The sequence below is a fragment of the Crinia signifera genome, chromosome 1, assembly GCF_055691185.1.
Source record: "Crinia signifera chromosome 1, ASM5569118v1, whole genome shotgun sequence".
In the NCBI taxonomy this organism is placed as follows: Eukaryota; Metazoa; Chordata; class Amphibia; order Anura; family Myobatrachidae; genus Crinia; species Crinia signifera.
In genome coordinates this window covers 46,590,264-46,611,827 of record NC_139217.1, presented here as the reverse complement: position 1 = coordinate 46,611,827, position 21,564 = coordinate 46,590,264, and positions in this window count along the sequence as shown.

Here is a 21,564-nt window from a genome sequence, read left to right as displayed (position 1 = left end):
TAATTATTTACTTCATTGGGCTTATTTAGTAGGTTTTCTATAGTAACTTGAGGTCACAATGGAGGTTATTCTGGTTGGTGCGTAAATTTCCGTATTATTTCGGAGCGCTCACCGGTCCTCCGCATTCGGACAGACTCACACTTTAAGAAGAGGGCGTGTTTACGGACAACATCCAAACCTTGCGTGTGCAGTGGACACACACATATTCTGCACGGTCTTACAGCGTCTGCACGGTCTTACCGCGTCAGAATGGACGGGAAGCTGGCCGTACGCACCGATGCGGTGTATTTTCGCAAAACTCACCACTATTATCTGAACTCAGAATTCGGTCACATGACCCAAGTGACATGTATATTTATATTAGTGATAGGAAGTTCTGTCCATTGCTTGCAGTGTAAATGTGTGTCAAAAATGCAGCATATATTTGTGTGTTTAGTAATGGTCCATTTAAGCTGCAATGGTTCCAATTGAAGCAATGACAAGAGTGTAATTAATGAGTAATGAGTAAAGGAGTGGATTGTATTGTGTTCAGGTGACATTGGTTGAGGTGCGCCCGTACTGATTGGGCGTTCCGAATGCCTAGCGCATGACCGAGTGGTGTCCGAAAAACCAATACTTGCTTATGAAGACCGCATATTTCCTGCCTTTTTGTTTGTGTGCATTCGGTGTGCTGTCCGAATGTACGCGTACCAGAATTAGTGCACTCCCTCGTGTACGCCCATGTTTACGCCCAGTTTAGCCCACTTTGAAACTACTCCCCTGTGTACTTCCGAATGACGCCCATAATACACCCATATCTTGAGAGTGAATGCGGTGCACATTTCTGAACGGTATTAGTGAGAACAAGTACGGAGACCTTGCGTGGCACATGCGCATAGCGTTGCCTACGCGCAGATGGCTAAAAACCGCCATCCAAAAGAGTTCGGGAAAGTACGCATCGACCAGAATAAGGCCCAATGTTATTAGATACAGTATGCTTGCTTTCTACATATAGGAGAGGGGATTTTTTCAGAATGAGTTGCCCATCAACCATTGATGGTCAGAGGTTGATGTTGACTATTTTTCACCATCGATGGCTAGCTACTGATGGCATAATATCATTGGATGAGCCGGACGATAAATCAGGAATGTGTATTTGAGCATGCACCGACTTCTCCAAGTGGAAATGCTCAAGTGACCGATGAAATAATGAAAGTAGGCATTTCTGTGCCAATTTTGGGGGTATAGTTACACAACCCCTCAGAGGGGCATGGATTCCCTTTTTTCGGAACCCATGTTTAGCAGTTTAGAGAGATGAAGTGGAATAAGAAGGGGGAGGAATGCAAAGGTGCGTGGCAAAAAGAAAATTGAGCTGTGAGAGGCGCAATAGTGGGTTGTGGAGACAAATGGTAGATAAAGATGGGACTGGCTACTGTACAGACACCCAAAATGAGGAAACAGAGGAACTCAGTGGGGTGTGGTGGTTTACAAATGACGACATTGTTTGACGACTGAGATACAATTAGAAACAGATACATAGAGATAGAGCCATCCTCATCTAACCCTTTAATAGGATATAAGAGAGCCAGAGCTGTCACACTTAATCCTATGCTAATCCCCTACTGTATTGTTCTATGTATTGTATTGCAGTTGAGAACAATAGGCCTAGGCTCACCATGGCTATCCAGAGAAGGCAGGCTGGGGAGGACTCCATCTGTACATACAAAAGAGGGGACAGAGGCACACATGGCGCCAGATGTATCAAGTTTCAAAAAGTGATACAATAGAGAGTGATAAACAACCAGCCAATCAGCTCCGAACTGCCATGTTACCGTCTGTGTTTGAAAAATGACAGGCAAGAGCTGATTGGCTGGTTGTTTATCACTCTCCACTGTACACAGGTAACTGAAGATGGAACCGCACATCCCTGCATCATTGATTTGCTTTAAGTAACTCCTGTGTGTGTAAGGAGATGAGTTTAGCACTATTCGTACAGAAAGCAGCTGCTGGGCCGGTGACGTCATTTCAAATAACTTGGCCAGATAGCTTGAAACTTTTTATTGTCCATAATGCCACAGTTTCAAATAATCTGAGCTGTATACTTGGTAGCTGGGTTCTTTTTCCTAACGTTTTGCTCCAACACACAAATGTGTTTTCCAAGGTCAGCTGTTAAATATAGCTCGCAGTGATGTCATCCGTCACCCCGATCAAAAACTTCATTAAGTCACAGAGAACAGCTTTTTTATTAATGTTGGAGGAGTAATTGCTGGTTGCTATAGTAAAATAATAATAGTCAGGTTTACAATATAAAGATACATCTATGCCCGACTAAGAAACAAGACAAACAGTAGAACTCAGGACTTGTGCATGGCCAGGCCTGCTGGTCATCATTCCCTGTAAACCAGAGGAACCAGAGGGTGAGAAGCTGGCGACATTCTTATTGCAGATGTGAAATATTGCGGCACGGTGCAGTCAAATTCATAGTCGACAGCAGCCGGTCCAAAAACTCCACCCCATAATAACTCTCATGTTGCCCCATCCATTGTATGTGTCTCCACTCCTCGACTGTGCATCTGTAACCATCTTTGGGCCAGATGTATCAGCAATTACCTGTCATTTTTGAAACCCAGCCTGTAGCATGGCAGTTAGGAGCTGATTGGCTGGCTGTTTATCACTCCATTTTATCACTTTTTAAAGCTTGATACATCCGGCCCTTAGTTTCCAACCTGTGCATATACCTATCGCTCCGTATCTGTTCCTCTATAGTTGTATCCTAAGGTGTGTCTCTCATCTTCCTCCTTTGTATATCTCCATTTGTTCCTCCTTCCCATCTGTTTCCCCTCCTTTTTCTTCCATCCATTTCCAGAAACCACTGGGTTTGTACCACACCTTCTCCACCTTCGTCTTCCGCTTCTTCCCTTATATTGCGTTTCTTTTCTCTTGCTCATTGGACCTCATTCATGTCTTGTCACTGCTGTGCCTCATTCAGCATTATTATTGGTACTTTGCGTAGGTGCAGGCTCATGGGTGTTATAAGCTGATGGTGGGAGAGAAATCCAATGTTGCATCATAGGAAACATCTCCATACCTCCCAACAGTCCCGATTTTATCGGGACAGTCCCGATTTTATCGGGACAGTCCCGATTGTCAGGGCCTGTCCCGATGTCCCACCCGCGGGCGGCAGTGTCCCGCGGTGTGGGGGGGCTGTTGGGAGTCCCCCCTGTCAGCTGCTAAGCAGCGGGGAATAAACGCTGTGCGCATGGGCACAGCGTCTATTCCCGCAGCCAGGGGACTGGGGGCATGGCTAGAGGCTCACAGAGCCTCTGGGTCATGCCCCCATAGCGGCAAAATGGGGGCGTGGCCTCGCGGAAGAGCTGCGAGTATAGGCCACGCCCCAAATTAGGCCACACCCCCAAAAATTTGGGCGCGCCTCCGGCGCGCAGGAGCATCGTCCCGCCTGCAGACCTTCAAAAGTTGGGAGGTATGCATCTCGATCAGTATTGCAGAAGGAGACGTCTGCTTGTAATAGACGCTTCCTACGGCTGGTGGCTTTGGATAAGAAGCAAGATGGACAAACAGAAGAATATTCCTGTCCAGCACCATGTAACTGAACCTTAAGATGATCAATTAAGTACAGCTTTCTTGTTTTTAACCGTTTCAGGTCCAACGTCTAGTCAGGCTCAACAGCCCTAGCGCTAGTAGCAGATCCAATGGTGAGACACTTTAAAATAAGAACATAAACATCGTTCAACATTCAATGTAGACCATTTTTGAATATATATATATTTTTAATTACAATTAATTTAAACATTTAAACCAGATTATTTGAACTGCAGAAAAAAAAATTGGATTGCAAAGGGTTAATAATGTTTTCTGAGTACTTGAAAAATAATTGCAGAGCTGTGAGAGAGTGGAGAGCGGACCACAGCTTCCAAAACCCCAGCGCAGTGAATACACACTGAGTGGCTTTCCCCCTGCCCGGTGCCAACGGAGGGGGGAGGACGGCATTGCACAGCGCAGAGCTATGCAAAGCCGTCCTCAAAGCCGCTCATCTGCTGCTGTATAACCAGCAGATGAACGGCTTTCCCGGCGATGATGCGGGAGCGCGCAGCAACGCTCAGCGCTGGGGCATACACACTGGGTGGCTTCAAGCTGAAAGCTGCTGTTTTGAGCGGCTTTTAGCTCAAAGTCGCCCAGTGTGTATGGGCCTTTAGCTTTAAAATTCTATCAGTTTTATTGGCGGAATTTGTCCACAGTCCTACCCTAGACGCACAATACAACAGAAAGAATAGTGTGGCCTGGGGAATGCCCAGCATTTTATGGGCCTCCATAAAAACGTGGGCATTCCTCTGTGAGGATTGCTGCGTGGAGTGGGTGGCTGACATCACATGGTGTCAGCCCCGCCCCCTTTTCGATGATCTCCGGCCAGGATAAAAGTAAGTATAGCCTGGGTCACGACTGTTGATTAGTCCCGACAGCCATCATGCTGGCCCGCATATCGCCAGACAGGATGCAATGTCCCACCTGGCGATCTTCGAAAAGGGGGCATTTACGCATAAACGGCTCTGTACTTTCAAGATTCGGCCGTGATCGCGCCAGTTCAGCCAGCTTTTTTTTTTGTATAATCAGTTTCTATTGAATATTGAAAGAAATAACAGGGGATTCATACACTGAGTCATATAAATAGTCTGCTTGTCTCGACGCAGTGAGGCAAATAGTTGTCAACAATAAACAATAGTGTAAATGCTCTTAATGAGGTCCTCAAAGGTCTGTGACATCATTTAGACGTAATGAGTTGAGGCGAGAAGAGAAAAAAAAGGTGCAATGTGGTTATTCGCTTTGGTGCAGACAGGTTGAGGTACATGAGGTTGGGGGGGGTATAGGGTGGGAAGGGGTAATAGGGAAGAAGAGAGGGGGGAAGAAGAGAGGGGAGAGAAGAGTCAAAGAAGAAGGGGGGGGGTGTCTGACCTTTCCCGAATATAGGGTGACAGAAGTAAGTGAAAGCTATTGTAGTCCGGGATTAGATCCAGCCATACTATCTACTAATAGAATCTTTGTATTCTTGTGAGGATTTATAATCCAGCCAAGGAAGCCATGTGGCTGTAAAATTTGCGAGTTTGTCTACTGATGATAATAAAACATCCTCCATGGACATGAAGTGGTCAATTTTGGCGAACCAGGATTTGCGTGTGGGAGGGATCGTGGATTTCCAAAGGGTTGGTATTGCTGCTCTCGCGGCGTTACTAAGGTGTCGCAGCAACGAGGTTTTGTAGGAGGAAAGTGGAGTGGTGGAGAGGTTTAATAGCCAGAAGGCCGGAGTTGCGGGAAGGGAGATGTGGAGTATTTTTTGTGAGGTCTCAATAGCATTGGTCCAGAAACAGGTAATCAGTGGGCACTCCCACCATATGTGTAGGAGAGTCCCAGTGGTTTTCCTGCACCTCCAGCAGATTGCTGGGATCGCCGGATTCATGTTGTGTAGAAGAGATGGATGTCTGTACCAGCGCATAATTATTTTGTATTGGGTTTCCCTTGTTTGGATGCAAACTGAACTGGCATGGGCCTTTAGGAAGATAGATTCCCATTCTTTGTTAGAGATAGTTAAGCCTAGATCCCACTCCCAGGCTCTGGTGAATGTCGAGGTGGTGTCGTTCAGCCAGCTTTTAAAGTCAGGCCCGTTCTGTCAATTTGCCTCTTCAATGCTTTATAGGCGCCCGCCACTATATTCACTATTCAGATAGCTAATAGCGGTGGAGATTGAATAACCCACCCACCCCCCCTTAATTGTAAATTTTTGTAATTTTTTTTTTCATTTCATTTAAAAGGTTTGGCCTTAAGTATATTTGGCCTGAGACAGCTACCTCAATTATAATGACTAATTAAAAACATCCAGTAAAATTAAAAATATACAATTTCATCAAAAATGTCAATATATTTTATTTCTAAGTAACACAATAATATCTGTAAGTGTCAAAAGTCAAAAAATGAGTCATCATGAGATTAGAATATCTATGGATTATGTATATACGCGTCATTACGCTTGTGTAAGTGTCGTCATGAAACAGAGGCATTGTTCATTAGCTTTAAGACTAATCGGTAATAATTATACATGACTGTGACTCATCATTGTAACTTGTCTGCATCCATTCATTTCTTCATTACCACTAAATGTTGATTATTTCACTTGACCTTCTCAATAAATGAAGTGAAGCTGGAAAGGAATGGTACAGTACTGTACATCTATTGCAGTACACAAACGTTATCCATTGCTCAGGGGTCATAACCACACGTTTTGCCCCCATAACAACATATTGAAGGGCCCCTGCCATAATTCCCAAAGCTTCTTAAGATACTGTACACCACTGCATAGCAGTTTTTAATTGTATGGCCCATAATAGTACCCTAGTTAATTTTCTGAACCATAGTAGTACCCTGGTACTGTTATTCCCCATAGTAGTGGCCTATTTTATTTCATGAACTATCTTAGCTCTCTAGTATACTTGATGTCACATTGTAGACCTGCCAGTTCATATTACGGGGCAGATGCGCTAAGCTTCAAAAGTGATGACATAGAGAGTGATAAACAGCCAGCCAATCAGCTCCTAACTGCCATGTCACAGACTGTGTTTGAAAAATGTCAGGCAGGAGCTGATTGGCTGGCTGTTTATCACTCTCCATTGTATCACGTTTGAAGCTTAGTGCATCTTGCCCCTAATTCGTACCCCCCAGTTCATATATTGCCACTACAGTGCCCTCAGTTCATTTTATGCCACACTATAAAGTATGAAAGTGCCCCCTTTTCTTATTATGGAACATACTGTAATAGTGCCCTCTACAATGTACATATCACATTATGACACATGACAGTGCCCTTCAGTTCTAACTATATGGCATTACATTACCATTGTAGAATACACTATACACTCAATGACAATGTAATGTCACACAGTTAAGACTAGGTAATAGGGATTCGTTTAGCATCACAGCGGATACTGGTCAGAAGAGCGGTGCTATAATACCAAATCTGCTGACAATACTGGAACCGGAATCCCAACTGTCAGCACCCTTAACGCAAGTATACTGTATTGCAGCTGGTTAGGGTTAGGCCGTTCGCGGTGGGGTGTTTACTGTAGGCAGTACAGAGGAGGTTAGCGTGCGGCGGTGGAGGTTATTGGATTGGGCAGTAGAGGGTATGTTAATATTAGGCTGTGGAGGGGTTGGGTACTAAGGTTGTATGGTAAGGCAGGGAAAGTGGTTAGGGTTAGACACTAATGGAGGTGTTAGGGTTAACCGGTGGTGGTGGGGAGTTAGGATTGGTTGCAGATAATTACCACCCAGGTGTCAGGCTTCTGTACATTGGAGTGCCGTTGTCGGTCTTCTGCCACCAGCATCACAAGTGCTGGAATGCCGATACCATCCCAGGAAATGTTGCTCTCCACCTGTCTGCTCCCTCCACTGGGACCATAAATGGTGCAATCAGGCCACGTAGCTGCTGGAGGATGGGGATGTCACTTTCACCTGGGGTAGAAAGGGCTTCCCCAAACACCAGCTGATCCATCCCCCTTTACAGCCAGCCCTAACTAGAATCCGCAACATGTAGTACAATCCCAGCAAACATTAGCCTATGCAATCCATAACCTTGTAGAACGTTATACCTACAATATCCAGGATGCCGGCAGTCAAGAGACCGATCCCAGCATCCCGATATGAAAAAATCTCGACAGGGGCTCGATATGTACCATAATTCTATCCCCCTACCCTCGTACCCTAACCCTCCCTTGCAGCAACCTAACCCCCCCCCCCCCACAGCCTGACACTAACCCTCCATGCTAGTTCATAAACTTAACTCCTGTACCCCACCACCTAAAACATACCACCAACCCCACAGAATACCTATCTGCAACCCCCCCTTCTAATTGCCAAACCCACCCTCCCTGCAGCCGAACCATATCCCCCCTCCCACAGTCTTTCTGTAGTCCCCCCACTAGTGCCTAAATCTAACCCCCTTTCCGGGCTGCCTGCTACCGCTCCCCACATAGTCACCGACAGGGATGCTGACTGCATGGAATTTATTCACGCAGGCATCTCTTATATATTTAGCCACATCTGTCAATCATCCCCTGTGTGTATAACGCTGGGTGGAGTTGTGTATAACAACTCCACCCAGCGTTATACACACAGGGGATAATTGACAGAATAATAATGCTTACCTCCCTCCCGGCCATCAGACATACACCGACCACACTGTCCCAGTGCAGATCCCTCCCTGAGGCCGGGGTCAGTGGCGTATCTATAAAATTTTCCCCACCCCGCATAAAACAGTCTCTGGCGGCGCCCCCCCCCCCCACACACACACACACTGACGACATCACGTGACGTGGGCATATAGGGTTAGGGTATGTAAAGTACCTGCATGGTGGCTATGATGTGACCTGCACCAATCTGATGATCGCTGATTGCTCTCGCCTCCTCACGGTTACATTAGCCCGGCACCGCGGTATTGTGTATCTGTTCCCCCGTCACCGCGCAGGCCTCCTCCCGCCCCTCATTAGACAGATGGATGCTCAACACCAGAGGTTGCCGGCAGTGACCCCAGAAGGAGAGGACGGGGCCTCCAGTCAGGGGGCTGGTGAGTGACACTCGGCTAGCATGGGAGGGCAGGCCCCAGCCGGTCCAGGCCTAGGGATGTGACAGGATACACACCTCTCTCTAATCATAACTCCTAACAGTAAAACTTTAACCCAATCCACTAAACTTACTTTATAAGATGCCATGTTCACAAAAACCAAGGGAACCGGTATTTTGGAAGGAGGTTCTGACAATTTGCTAGGGGGCAAAGAAATCGTGCACCGGCCCTGCATATTGGCAGGATGTGATGGCACAGCGACCACAGATCCAAGTTGAGTAACAATCTTCTGAGCAGGAACATCAATCGCCCTGAGCAACAACTATAGATGATCAGCCATAATAATTGGGGCAGGCAAAATAATATTCCTAATGGGTTTACCAGCTATTAGGAAAGGAGGATGGAATATCCAGTAAATTATCAGGCCACCGGAGTATTATAATGCAAGGAGTAAAGAGTGGGCCCATGGAGGAACACTGCCCTCGACTGTATTATGCGTCTTGTGCTGTGCAGGAGGGAGAGAAGCAAAGCCGGAGCAACTCTTGTATTATGGACACAAGAGAAGGAGAGGCCACGGCGGGTGTCAGATCAGGACCGCACTAACAGAGCTCACCAAAATGGCATCACCGGGAGCAGGGGCCCATGCAGGGAACAGGCCGCACACCTCGTCACCACCGCAACCACCACTGATCTCCTCGTCTTGCCAAACACTGCACTCCAGGCGGCTGCTGGACAGAGGTAAGCCGCTGGTGTGAGCAATCCTCCACCAGGAAACAGGAGGTTTAGATGGGCAGGTACCAGAGCTCTGTCCCCTGGCAAGCCACACCCCCATGTCAATATTATCATGTGTCAACCATAGCCATGTAGACCTTTTGCTTGTGCCAACCCTTTTACTGTATTGCCCAAATGTGGTCAACCAATCGACTGTTGACCTAGACTAGTGAGTTGCACATTAAACAAGATTTTAAAATTGCCAAGGCAGGCCATTAGCCCCCACATGGAAAAAAATATATTGGCCCCAATGGAAAAAAAAATATAAACCCTTTAGCCCCCATATTAAAAAAAAACAATTACACTGGTACTCACAAGTAACAAAAATAAGATACATCGGCCCTCAAATTAAAAGAAGAAACCAGTTGAACTGGTGGTGGCGGTGGCTGTAAATAAATGTGGTCATTTCAAGCTCTGGTGGCACACTAGAGAACAGCTCTTGGCACGCTAGCCTGCCATGGCACAGCGGTTGAATAACGTTGCCGTAGACACTGTCGAGATCCCGTTATGCAAGTACTTCCTCTTCTTTTTAGAATTCAGTATAAACTAACTTTTCATAAGTAGTTTACAATTTAGTTTTATAGGACTATAAGAAGTTACTTTGGCTGGAAGGATTTGCAAAGATTTCTAGTTTTACAAGAGGAAAGACACTTCTCTGAACTTGGTTTATGGATAAAATATACTGGGAACAAATGTAATATTACTGTTTTAAATGCAGAGGGAAAAGATCTAAAAAAGCAACACTCTCTCAGCATACACGTAACATCCGATCATTATTATCTGCCAGCACTCATAATGAAAAACAAAAATTGGTTTCTTTTTTTTTTCTCGACAGCTTTGTGTTTTTTTGTCCCTTGCCACAGAGCTTCCCAAACTCTGCCCTTACGCCCCAGGTTTTAAGGATATCCATGACTGGGACAAGATGGTTAAATCTTATTGACCTGAGGTACTTGTAACTGTTAGTTATTTGCACTCGTAATGGCGGAGTTTGGGAAGCTCTGTAACATTTATTCTTCCTTGTAACGTGTCAGTACTTGTGTAGTTTCACGGTGGCAGCTGGCCATCCTCTCCTTCCGGGTCCGCTGCGCTCGCCTATGCTTTGGACTCAGTGGCTTGCTGCGTCGACGTGGATAGTGGGGGTATGAACTATCAACGTCGGCGTGGAGTTGATTTGATAAAGTGTGGCGAGTGCGAGGGGATGCGGACCCGGATGGAGCGGGCGGCCAGCTGCCACCGTGAAACTACACAAGTACCAACGGGATGCATTAAAAATCCCCATGGTCCAAATCTCGACAGGGTCAAAATCCTGAATGGGTCATAATACCGACAAGGACAAAATCCCGACAAGGACAAAATCCAGACATTTAAAATAACGATAAGGTCAAAATACCGACATATGGAATGTACAGGTGAAACAGTCAACATGACTTTCCGTCTGCAGATCGCAAGGTCGACATGGGTTTTTTCACTGTTTTTTGACCCGACAGGCGGTATTTCATGCCCTACCATCCACTAGGGCATGGTGGGAGAATAAAATAGTGTGCCAAGCGCCGCGAGACACCGTGCCCGAAGCATTGCGAGCGATGCGAGGGGCTGCGGTTCACTTCCAACTGTGTCCATGTCAACTGTGTCGACATTTGTGTCAAAACAGTGAAAAAACCCATGTCGACCTGTCGACGGAAAGTCATGTTGACTGTTTCACCTGTACATTCTATATGTCGGTATTTTGACCCTGTCGGGATTTTAAATGTCTGGGTTTTGTCCTTGTCAGGATTTTGTCCTTGTCGGTATTATGACCCATTCAGGATTTTGACCCTGTTGGGATTTTGACCGTCGCGGCAGCTCCAGAATTAAATTGCACATGGAAAACACTGACATGGCTATGGTCGACAATGAAAAAGGTTGACATGAGTTTTTGAAGTTTTTTTTTTTCATTTTTTTGAATATTTTCATATTCATTCTCATGTGTCGACATGGACACCAATGAAGTGCCACACTTATGTCAACATTTACATGTGTTGACCTTTCTGTGTTGATTTTTTCTTGTGGCGATTTGCGTCACACACCCCCCCCCCACAACCCCCACTCCCGCGATTCACGGCACACACACACCTCCCCCGCGATTCTCGGCACCCCACCCCGTGACCCCCCCCCTCCCGTGATTCACGGCACACCCCCGCGACCCCCCCTCCCATGATTCGCCGCAACCCCCGCCCCGTAACCCCCCTCCCGCGATTCGCGGCACCCACCCCCGCGACCCCCCCTCCCGCAATTCGCGGCACCCCCCCGCGATTCGCGGCAGCTCCAGAATTAAATTGCACATGGAAAACACTGAAATGGCTATGGTCGACAATGAAAAAGGTTGACATGAGTTTTTGAATTTTTTTTTTTCATTTTTTGAATATTTTCATATTCATTCTCATGTGTCGACATGGACACCAATGAAGTGCCACACTTATGTCAACATTTACATGTGTTGACCTTTCTGTGTTGATTTTTTCTTGTGGCGATTCGCGTCACACCCCCCCACCCCCCCGTAACCCCCACTCCCGCGATTCACGGCACACACACACCCCCCCCGCGATTCTCGGCACCCCACCCCGTGACCCCCCCTCCCGTGATTCACGGCACACCCCCCCACGACCCCCCCTACCATGATTCGCCGCAACCCCCGCCCCCGTAACCCCCCTCCCGCGATTTGTGGCAACCCACCCCGCGACCCCCCTTCCGCGATTCTCTGCAATCCCTCCCCTCCCGCGATTCGCAGCATCCACCCCCCCACAACCCCCCCTCCTGCAATTCGCGGCACCCCCCGCGACCCCCCCTCCTGCAATTCGCGGCACCCTCCGCGACCCCCCCTCCCGCGATTCGCGGACACCTAAGTTGCAATACAGGGCATCTTTCATACAATTCTAACCATATTTCTCATATACAAACGTTCACAAATTAAGGGGGCGCAGCCCATTACGACGGTGTGAAGAGCGCCCGTAGGGCGCGATGAATCACCTAGTAGTACAATAATGTGCGTGTTTGTCATTAAAGATGGGAAAGGAAGACCAATTTATTTAAGCTGCAATTGCACACATAATTAAAAAACCTTTTGAAACTCCAAAGGCAGATTGTTTAGGGTTTGGTGATCCTCCAAAAACATCATCTGCATTTCATTTTATTTCGGTAGTTAAAATATTTCAGCGCTGTTTAATACTCTTGTCTTTGTGCCCGCTGGTATGGAGTCTCAGAAATGTGCTGTGAAAAGTATGTATGCATGTAAAACAATAGCAGGGTCTAATATCATCACAGAAACAAATGATGTGCGGTTGCTGAGCGCAGAATCGGCTTGGCAGGGACAGAGAGGCTGCTGCGGTGATGTACAGCGCTTTGGAAGCAATATCTGGTCTACATATGAAACCCACATTTAACATAGTAAATTCTTTTGTCAGCAAAGTAAATTGTCATCATAGAAATGTAAAGGAGCTGCCCACATTCAGGTTACAGTCATTTATTTGTACATAGGCTACTGTGCTTTAAACTTTTACTTGAAATGTTCCTCTGATGTTTCTAGATGTACTCTGCTTTAGACAGAAATGTATCTGGAGATTTCCGTAACACAGAACACCAATCACAGATGCTGATTCAGAGGCGCATGCGATGCTTCTGTACACAGCAGCTGTGCTAAATTATGCAAGATGCACAGAAGGCGTCAAGCGTAAATCAACACCCACCGCCGGCTTCTATGATGCCTATTCAATTGTATGACCGTCGGACATCGGAGTACTCCGGGATGGTGGGGAATTTCATGCTGCTCGAGCCAGTGAAGCTGTGTCCAAGGAAGCAGCCATTGGCACCAGCATGCCCAAAAAATGGTGCCAGCATGCCATGTCTTTGCTGCGCTCATTTGCCAGCAGTTTGTCAATTGTGCTGCACCATTTGTAATATCTATTCTTCCTTGTAACAGTTCCGTCTCAGATCTGCATGTACTCAATGTGGCTTCTACAAACATTGAAGATTTACAAAACAACAAAGATCCATAACCGGCCTAGATTTGAATGGTGAGACACCCCCCCCACCCCTCTGTGTGGGTGCTATTGAAAAGGGGCATGGCCCTGTGAAGTAAGGGGGAGGTCTCACAGAAGGGCATGGCCTTGTGGTGCTGTGCTCCTCTTACCCCAATGTGTTGTTCTCCACATCCCACACAGCCTTGTCCTCTCTTGTGTCTCTCCAGTCTACACAAGTGTCTTTCCAGCCCCAAGTTACACAAGTGTCTCCCCAGCCCCAAGCCACTCAAGTGTTTCTCCAGCCCCAAGCCACTCAAGTGTTTCTCCAGCCCCAAGCCACACAAGTGTCTCTACAACCCCAAGCCACACAAGTATCTCCCCAGCCCCAAGACACACAAGTGTCTCTCCATCTACAAGCCACACAAGTATCTCCCCAGCCCCAAGACACACAAGTGTCTCTCCATCTACAAGCCACACAAGCGTATCAACATCTACAAGCCACACAAGCGTCTCAACATCTACAAGCCACGCAAATGTCTCTCCAGCCCCAGGCCACACAAGTGTCTCTCCAGCCCCAGGCCACACAAGTGTCTCTCCAGCCCCAAGCCGGATGTGGGACCATTTGTCTACAACAAGAAGATAGACCTAATTGTATGTCGACCTAATGGTATGTCGACCTAAAAGCATGTCGACCTATTGAGTTGTCGAACTAATGGTGTCGACCTAATGGCTGTCTATCTTCTTGTTGTAGACAAATAGTCCGGATACCCCCCAAACCACACAAGTGTCTCTCCATCTACAAGCCACACAAGTGTCTTCCGAGCCCCAAGCCATGCAAGTGTCTTTCCAGTCCCAGGCCACACAAGTATCTATCCATCTACAGGCCCCACAAGTGTCTCTCCATCTACAAGCCCCACAAGTGTCTCCCCAGTCCCAAGCCACACAAGTGTCTCTCCATCTACAAGCCACACAAGTGTCTCTCCATCTACAAGCCACACAAGTATCTATCCATCTACAAGCCACACAAGTGTCTCTCCATCTACAAGCCACACAAGTGTCTCTCCATCTACAAGCCACACAAGTATCTATCCATCTACAAGCCACACAAGTGACTTTCCAGGTGCACAAGTGTCTCTCCAGCCCCAAGCCACACAAGTGTCTCTCCATCTACAAGTCACACAAGTGTCTCTCCATCTACAAGCCACACAAGTGTCTCTCCAGCCCCAAGCCACACAAGTGTCTCTCCAGCCCCAAGTCACACAAGTGTCTCTCCATCTACAAGTCACACAAGTGTCTCTCCATCTACAAGTCACACAAGTGTCTCTCCATCTACAAGCCACACAAGTGTCTCTCCAGCCCCAAGCCACACAAGTGTCTCTCCATCTACAAGTCACACAAGTGTCTCTCCATCTACAAGTCACACAAGTGTCTCTCCATCTACAAGTCACACAAGTGTCTCTCCATCTACAAGCCACACAAGTATCTATCCATCTACAAGCCACACAAGTGACTTTCCAGGTGCACAAGTGTCTCTCCAGCCCCAAGCCACACAAGTGTCTCTCCATCTACAAGTCACACAAGTGTCTCTCCATCTACAAGCCACACAAGTGTCTCTCCAGCCCCAAGCCACACAAGTGTCTCTCCATCTACAAGTGACACAAGTGTCTCTCCATCTACAAGTCCCACAAGTGTCTCCCCAGCCCCAGGTCACACAAGTATCTATCCATCTACAAGCCACACAAGTGTCTCTCCATCTACAAGTCACACAAGTGTCTCTCCATCTACAAGTCACACAAGTATCTCCCCAGCCCCAGGCTGCACAAGTGTCTCTCCATCTACAAGCCATCGGGAGAGCGCACCGGGATCGAATCTGCACTGGATGTAGAAAAACCATTCGATGCCCATTTGATTTTCTATTCGATTTTGCTTCTATAAGCAAAATCGAATAGAAAAATAGTGCAAATCTCATCGTGTGTACCCTCTATTAATATGAGATGAAAATACATAAAAGATCATGCAATATCGGTTTAAATACTTTGATGAGGACCTTCTGCCTCTCAGGCACACAGCTATTAATCACTGCTATGAACATATTTGTAGCCCATTTTACAGGAAACAAAAGACTTATGTACTAATAATATACTTTGCAATTTCCTGGAGTACAGACCAGCAGGATCTACATCATCTCCTGGGAATGAAAAACAAAATTGTAAAAAGTAGAATTGTTTCTTGTAGAGATTTGTGACCCCAAAATATTGGCTATTTTGGAAGAAATCTGTTACTACAGGATGAGGTGTTCCTCCATCTACAGTAACTGAGTTACAGCTTCATGTTATGAAACTGATCACATTGGCCAAAAGTCTTTATTGTTTTATTGCACAGAATGATTTTTTGATTAACGGATACTTGAATTGAGCGTTCCGCTGATCGCCGGCACGCCACCACATTGCACAGGGCCAGGAATTACACCGGGCCAGGTATTACACCGGGCCAGTTATGGCACGTCGTTAGTTAAGTCATTTGCAAATAAATATTATGGTAAATGGTGCAACTTAAGCCCAGTATATGTTATAATAAAACAAATGCGTTAGTAGAATATATTACTCCAGCATATGTATTTAGTCCTTACCAGGCAATTCATGTTTTCCTGTCTCCAATGGCAACTATGTAACACTGAAAAGAACCAAAGAGCGTAGAACACAAATATACAGTATAACAGTGCAAGTGGTAACATTCACAAACAGATGTCATAAGATGTATTACAGATAAAATCATGACTCACAGAGATCAACTATGTGAATCGGTAAAATACAAAACAAAAAAAGAATAAACATAGGGTTAAATTTACTAGAGCTTCTGAAAATAAAAAGAAATGAGATGGTCCCATATCCCCCCTACCTGCATGCTGGCTCTCCCCCCGACCGCAGCTCCAGGCAGGGCCCTGGCACACTGTCCCCCCTAAAGTCTTAGGGCCACATTTATCAAACAATATTGGCAGCTAAATCCCACAAAAACACCCGTTTTCAGGGGTTAGCCGCAAATATTAAGCATCACCCTAATGTACCAAAGGGTCATCGCAGTGGGAATCTCCGATCCCTGCTGGGATCCCCCCTGCATCGCCGCCGGCCACAACCCCCATAGGTTACTATGGAGGATGCAAAGCCGCCCGATGTATCAACATCAGGCAGCAGCAGTTCGCATTCCTACGCTACCGCCATACTAAAATTGCAGTAGCCCGTTGTAGCCTAATGGCTACACACAGCACTGCCGCCGGGGCCCCTTAGGATCCATCCTGTGATGTGCTGTAGGGGAAAATGCCTGTTGAGCCCTCTACTGCTGCCTGTGAGTAGCATGATCGAGATGGCACCGCAAATGGCTGCCTAGGAACTGTGCCACCTAGCCATATGTACCCATGTGTCTCCCCTGTCTCGTACACTGCACAGCAACCTATGGGCTAGATGTATCAAGCTTCAAAAAGTGATAAAATGGAGAGTGATAAACAGCCAGCCAATCAGCTACTACCTGCCATGTCACAGGCCGGGTTTGAAAAATGACAGGTAGAAGCTGATTGGCTGGTTGTTCATCACTGTTTGAAGCTTGATACATCTGGCCCTATATCTGTACTGTCTCTACTAATTTGTCACCTACCTGGCTGCTGCAACGACCAGTGATGCCGCGAATGGCTGCCTAGGCACTGTACAGCTCAGCGGGTATGTGTTCCCTGTGTGATAACTGTACTGTCTCTGCTTATGTTGTTACCTACCTGGCTGCTGCAATGACCAGTGGTGCCGCTGATAACTGCCTAGGCGCTGTGCAGCTTAGCGAATATTAATAACGGAATGACTGCAATAGGCATGCAGTGGGTTAAACATCCAAGGCTGTGTGAACCTTAAGGAAGCATGTGACTCGGCAGAAAGAGGAGGAAACTTCCTCTTTGCCCTGAGTTTCCCACCCTCCCTCCCCTTTTGTCTTTAACGGTGGGTGCTTAATTGCACTGACTGTTTGCGAGGAAAGAAGGGTAGGTTAATTGATTTAAGGTCTTCATTAAATGATGATTTGGTGTACAGTATATAGTTGTTTTTCGGTGCGCTCACCATGGTTGACTATAGGCCTTCGCTATAGTCAACGTTGGTGAGTGTTGCTGCAGTTTCACTCATCTCTAACCCTGCTAAGAAGTAAAATAAAATTGTGTTTTTATTACAGGCCGGGTCTCCCTTATCCGTGTATTCCAAAAACCGAAATATTTCGAAAACCGTGTTTTTTAGACTATTTCAGGGTTTTTTTAGATAGGGGGGTGTTTTCCCCACCGCCCCTTTTTTTCATACTTACCTCGTCCCCCTTCAGGATCCACATCAGCAGCATTTCCAGTCCCAGGGGTGCATTGCGCGAGTACGCAGATGCGCCAGTGACGTCACCGGCACGCCAGCACACTCCTGTGATACACACCTGGTATCGGAGATGCTGCTGAAGAGGATCCTGGAGGCCAACGTGAATGCCGGGGGACACCGTGGACGCCGGGGGACCAGGTAAGTATGGAGGAAAAAAATATTCCAATATCCCTTATCCAAAATGCTTGTGGTCTCGAGCATTTCGTATAACTGATGCTCAACCTGTAATAATTATTCCTTTCCATGCTGTACGATGGGGAGCAACCGAAGACAAATATCGGGACACTCTAGGCTTAATTTCCAAATATTTATGTTATTTTTTTGTTTTTAAATGATCCTCACTGAGATACTCTGGGAAATCGCTGACTTGTGACCCCCATCCTTGGACGGCCTCCACCCTGGAATTACCTCTAATCGCACGCACTCACTGCCACATACACCTGCGTGACCCCAAGTGACAACAGCCGAATGGTAACACAGAGAGATGTTTGCTAATACCTGCCTGATAAAAGTCACGCCAGATGTTTTAGCGGATGCGGTCATGCCTACAGCTGAGAAACCCAATTACATCTTGGCCAGGAGTTATGGTGAGGAGGATGCACCTGTTGCACAGACAATGAGTTATCATTGTGTTATATGATCTTTAGTTTCTGGATATTGTTGCCAGAAGGATGAACTCTGATACTTGTAGCCGCAAGACAAAAACCTCTGTTGAAGAATCTGTTTGGGGGAGCAGTGGACGGCGGCAGGCTCAGGTGCGTCCACAGCGAGAGTGGGTTCTACATAATATAGGAGTCTATCTACAAAGCCTTGGAGAGAGATAATGGTGAGGGAGATAAAGTACCAGCTGAGAGCCATGTTCGTATGGGTAGGTGAGAGAGGAGGATGGACAGGGCGCCTAGCTGGGGAACACTTAGGGTTTAATGGGCGTCCCCATGAAAATGCTGGGTGTTGTCCTGGGAATGCAGGCAGTACGATGCCTGCAGGGGGCGGGTGGCTGACGTCACATGACGGCAGAGCCCGCCCAATCTTCGGCGGACATCAAAGGAAATAAAAGTCATTTCAGACCGACTTTTATTTCTGAAATGGGAAAAAATCCATAAAAAATCCAAATCCGTACCCATGGTCAAGCCCTGTTCCCACCGTCGGCCTCCCCCCCCCCTCCCTCCCAGCAACAAACGGCCAGCGACTGTGTAACTCGCCAAATCCATTCGTTGCCAGGGTCTGCACATGCACACATACCTGCTTGCGCCATCGGAACGTGGTAAAGTTATTTCCGTTCCGAATGGTGTTGAATTAGGCCCTTTGCATTCCAAACCTGCATTCCCCATTGATTTCTGTTCACACCCCAATGCTATGTACTGTGTTTCCCGACACAAACAACCCCCAATACTCACTGCCTCCTTCTACGGGCAGAAGAAAGGCATTGCAGGTTCTAGAATCAGCAGCAGAACTTAGATAACAGAGAGCGTGGAAATGACAATATCTGGAGTCATGATGACTTTTTCCCTTGGTTATGTGGTTTCAGGGTGCAAAAGATAAAACAATGCTGTGCCCTGTGAATTACAGGACGTCTGTGTGCGCTCGGAGAACACGTCAGATTTAGAGTTACGACCAAATAATAGGAAAAACAGGAATAAGAGGTGTCAGAGAGGCCCAATTGTACTAAGCTGTACTTAATACCACCTTACGCCGAGCTAACCCGCCAACCATCAATCACCATGCCATATGCAACTAGAGCAAAATAACATGATATTAACCTGGGATTTACACCTTTTAAACTAGTAAAATTAAGTTAGTGCTAACAAAATGTTAATAAGGCTGCAAGGATAACAGCCGGCTATGCACTAAGCCCTGGGAAGCTTAACGCCGGGAAATGTTATTCAACCATATACGACCTGGAACTTTTTAAAAACTAACACCCAGGAAAGTAAATACTGTACAAGCCGACTTCAGGAGATGCAGGTCAGAGTATTGTGCCAGGATTCAATGCAAGTGAGCATGGCTGATCTGGCATTAAGGGGCTCTTCTCCACAGATTATTTCTTTACTACTTTTTTTTTTTTTTGTGGGGGGGGGGGGGGGGGGGGTCAGGGGCAGAGCATTGAGAGAAAAATGCTGTCCAGGGTTCACGCCACCATCCAGAGTCCTGTCACCTGTAAATTGCAGTTAACAGGCACTGGACCCGGCAAATGCTCGGTACCGGAGACAGTACAAAGCCTGGCTTCTACAGGCTGCATTGGCTGCAGCCCAATGTAGCCAGCTAGGGCTGCACTGTATGCCAACTCTGTGCTTATTGCAGCCCTGACTGGCAGTCCCAGAGGGGGGGGGGGGAGAGTTGTGGCCGCTGCCGAGTTGCTCCACGGGAGGGGGGCTGACCTGCTCCCAAGTGCAGCCCACCAGTGGCCTAGTGGTGGCGCTGGCCCTGGCTGTGGGCTTTAGCACTGTCTGTGATAGTGTCAATGTCTGTCATCGTCATCAGTGAAAGGCAATGGGCTGCAGTGTAAGGGCTGTGGACTACTGTGTCAGTGTCATCATCATCACCATCATCAGTGAACTACAGTAGGGCTGTGGGCTGCAGTATGAATGTCAGGGAAAACTAAGGGCTGTGGACTTCTGTGTCAGTGTCGTCAGTGAAGTGCTGTGGGTTGCAGCACTGCGACTGTGTCAGTGTTAGGACCATCATTATTAAAAAAAAAAGTACAATGTGTGTGATCAGGACAGGTTCAGGCAGCGTTAACATGTTTGGATTGGCCCGATGAGAACCGGGGGATTCACTGGTGGGCCCCTGCGATTTATGGCCCCACCCACTTTTTTAGGTGGGCGATACCTGATCCAGACCTTCAATGCTGATGAACAGCAGTAGCGGCCGACTGACTTGGCGGCTGCAAGATGATTTTGTTATCGTTGCTGGGCAGTCATCAACTATTGACTGCCCGGTGGCGGCATATTGCAGCCTGGGAGAAAGGCTTTCTTTGGCTCTGTTCCTAGAGGAGCCGTGCGCCACATCATGAGGTCGAAAGTCGGACCTGCCCACGTCAAGACGTCACCCGCTCGTGGGCCCTTACCATCCCAGTCCGACACTGAATAATAATGTTCAGTAAGTGCCATCATTACAGCAGTGTTAAAAAATATTTAAATGTGCATGTTGTTTCTCAGGCTCTGTAATAAAAAAAAAATGTTCAGCAGGTGTCATCCTTACAATCACAGATTGTATTTGTTTTTATTCTAAATTAATCAATTCAATTAGTCAATAAATTAATCAAGCCATTTTTTCAACCCTTGTCAGGAATCCTTTTCTTTAACTAGCGTACTCTAATGAATATTTCTCTTAGTGGCTGCAAAACAGATTGTTGTGATCCTATGTTATTCTTATTAATTAGTTTCAACCCTTGTTATGGATCCTTGGCTATTAACATTGGTGGTTTGTGGGGCACCTGGGTGGGTGGGCGGTGGATCTTTTCTTGCCACCATGATCTGAGCTCAGCTCTGATTAGGCAACTCATAATGCCAGCAGCAATGAGAGGGTCTGGGTCAGAAACAGAGCTAGTGGTGGTGTAAGCACTACATTGCACCCAGCAGTGGGATTATCTGATAGGTGGCACCAACAAAAAATCCACACATCGCAATCACAGGATTGCAATCTGTCACTTTTCATCTGTCGCAGCAAATGCGTTGGAATCGCATAAAAAGTGGCCATATCGCACTAGTGGATGGCACATACTTTGACTGTACTAGGGAATGAGGTAGAGCCATAGGGAGGGGGTAGCTGCCTGCATTGGGTCACAGTGACCACTGCACTTTAAATA